Here is a 3,234-nt window from a genome sequence, read left to right on the forward strand (position 1 = left end):
AGTCAGGGACTCTCGGTGTCCCTGGGCTTCCCTCACACCTCTACTGCAGCGGTCCTGGATCAGACTGTGATTTCTTTGTGTATTTGCTTGTTTCCATGAGTCTCTGAATACTCAAGAAGAGAAATGCCGTTGGTCTTTGTTAACTCCACACTAAGCACAGTGCCTGGTACACAGTGGTACTTAATCATGGGTTTTTTTTTTTTTTCTTTCTTTCTTTTTCTTTCCCTCTCTGGAACAGCTTTTTAGTAAACAGCAAAGCAAAAGTGCAACACAATTTTAAATGTTTGTAAATCGGGTCACAAAAGGGACACAAGATGTTTGCAGTATAACTATTATATTCATACAACTAAAGTCATTCATTGAATCTTATACCAATACAAACATAAGATTATTCCATGATTAAAAGTAGCTCAAATCTAATAACCAAAATGATTTAGTGGATCTCTTGTCCTATTTAATATTTATTAAAAAGTTTATTTATTTTTGAGAGAGAGAGAGCAGAGGAGGGGCAGGGAGAGAGAGGGAGAGAGAGAATCCCAAGCAGGCTCCACCCTGTCAGCACAGAGCCTGACACAGGGCTCCATCTCAGGAACTGTGAGATCACGATCTGAGCCGAGATCAAGAGTCAGGCACTTAACTGACTGAGCCACTCAGGCACCCTTTTCCTACATAACATTTTAACATGGCTTCTGATACTAAATTTCTTACTGAATGGAATCTACAAACTAAATTTTTACAAGCTGCCAAAAAGTGACTAATCTTTCAAACCAAGTAGTTAGGTTAACAGCAAATTCTGGGAGAAGTGTTGAGATAAAATACTGAGAAAGTATCAGCTAGTATGCATGCGAAACTCTTGCATTTTATTAATGATTCTGATACCAATACACTGTAGAGGGCTTTTGCAAAAGTTGATCTGCTGGGTGCTACAAATAAGCCTTGAGACTAAACTCTTTGTCACTGTTCTCTTGTAGATGTGGTTGACTTAAGGTTAGTCACATTTCATCTACTTTCATATATATATTCCCTAAAAGATCTTGTCTGTTCCAGAGATCACACAATTCTGGAGTAAAAACATTTGGAGTTGGTTACTACTGTATGCCAAGTACTTTCCCCATCCTATTTCCATTTTTCTCAAAATTTCTTATTTCAAACACATAACTAGAGCTCATCTTTTCAGATACCAAATGGGTTATTTTGTGCAAAAGGAAGTTTTTAACAACAAACCTTTCCAATGTGACAATTCAGTTGCAAAGAAGAATCTTCATATTTATAGGCTCTGTTTTCAGTTGATTAAAAAGAAACTAACAATCCTATCTTATTGCTATGATAAGCCCTAACTGTGATTATACCTTATTTTGGCTAAGTTTCAACAATTCAAGCTCAGGTTACTCTCACAGATGATTAAATAGTAAAATTTCTTTTACAAATGTGAAACCAATTTCTTCCTTAGGGGAGGGGAAATGGGAAGGAAGAAGCCAGTGGAGACGAGGCACAACATGGTAGACAGGGTACATAAAGCTGGGTATTCAGTGCATGATTTTGGTCACTTTTCACAACACAGTGGTTATTTTCTTGTATCTCTTACTATGCTTACAATAAAAGACAGTGCTAAACCTCTAAATCAAAGCAAATTTGATAAAACTTTCAAATTTTATACATACATGCATTTCTAATTATAAAGTCTGTACAATACATTTGCATGTTTTCGTTGACTAACATATATCACACAAACTCATGGAAGTCTTCTGTTATGTTCTTAATTTTGCCTAGATCTGACATTATCTTCATAAATATTCAATTAGGCCACAAACAAAAGTACTATAACTTTTTGAGTCTATCCACATTTTAAAGAAAAAAACAGATTAGTGGCAATTCCATAAAACAGAAGGGATGTCAATCCTTCACATTCTTTTGCTTTTTGTGTCAGTCATTTGAAAAACACTAGAAGCTGACATGAGGTTTTCTATATATTGTCCAAGAGCTTGGTTGTCTGATTTTAGCTTCCTATTTTCTTCCTTAACTGCATCTACTCTTGTGGAGAGATCTTCAAGTGTGTGCCGAAGTTATAACAGTTGACTACTAAGTCGTCGTTTTTTCCTCCAGTTCCACATGATGTTCAGCATCAACTGCGTCTGTGTTGGCATTCATTATCTCCAGTGACAAACTTGGGCACTGGGTACAAAACCCTGGATAAATGGTCGGCCATTGGAGGTCCTGGGAGTGGGAGGGATCTAATCATTGTTTTTCAGTGGTCAGGGTGTCCCTAATAAAGGGTACAACAGAGAGAAGAGAAACATCCTCAGTGTTCCCCTTGGGTATTGGGAGCATAATACTCTCAAATTCTAAGACAATCACTTGCCAGGGCTAGGGTTAAGATAACTGGCTCTGCAAGATGCAAAGAGCAGACCCAGGTAGAAGTGGTAGCCAAACATCTTGCTGCTAACATAGGTTCAACCTCAGTCTATGGACTTCTGCCAACTGGTCAGGATTATCGAGGAGAATGGTGATGTCTACGATAGTGGCAGTGTGTGGTGAGGGGAGGTAATAAGTGTTCACACAGTCTAGACTGGCCTCCAAGACGTGCCTGTAGGTGTGCGCAGTTTATTAGGTTCCTTGTGAGGCAGTGACAATAATGAACCACCTAACACCCATTTCCCCTTTCTTTCTCAGTATCTGAATTTTTGGAAGGCAACAAGGTCCCCAGCTGAAAAATTGCATTTCCCAATCTCCCTTGTGGATAGGAGTGGTTAATGAGATTTAAGCTGAAGTTACTCTGTCTGCCCTCTGCTCTTCCTTCTTGCAGCCAGGAACATGAACAGCAGCTGTAGCAGCCATTCTGCACCTGTGGGTAGATGCCATGAGCAGGAAGCAGTCAGGGTCACTGTTAACATCACAGAACCGGCATTTTAGCCATGGATTGTCAACCTTTGGACTACTTTTATGTGGGAGACAAAAAAAAACAGGCACACAAAGCCCTATATTGTTTAAGCCACTGATCTATAGGTTTTCTGTATAATCCTGACATTCACACTGCTGACATCACGTTTATGAACTGATTGCCTGGTATGGATTTCTTGTTTGCTGTTCTCATGATCTCTTAGAGAGGCAAGACTCACCCTTCACTCTTACTATCTCTGCTCCCAGTTCCACAGGGTCATTGACACTGTCTACCTGAGACTATTCAATCTTTTAAGTTACCTGAAGACAAGCAACTGGGCTCACTAGCCACCTGCA

At 39.4% G+C, this 3,234-nt stretch overlaps 1 pseudogene; it reads right to left on the reverse strand.

The window, feature by feature from the left end:
* Window positions 1-1,901: 1,901 nt before the first annotated feature.
* LOC128777787 (short coiled-coil protein B-like) lies at window positions 1,902-2,206 on the reverse strand (annotated as a pseudogene).
* Between the last annotated feature and the right edge of the window lie 1,028 nt (window positions 2,207-3,234).

The sequence above is a fragment of the Panthera pardus genome, unplaced genomic scaffold (genome assembly GCF_024362965.1).
Source record: "Panthera pardus isolate Hobbes unplaced genomic scaffold, ASM2436296v1 HiC_scaffold_17, whole genome shotgun sequence".
In the NCBI taxonomy this organism is placed as follows: Eukaryota; Metazoa; Chordata; class Mammalia; order Carnivora; family Felidae; genus Panthera; species Panthera pardus.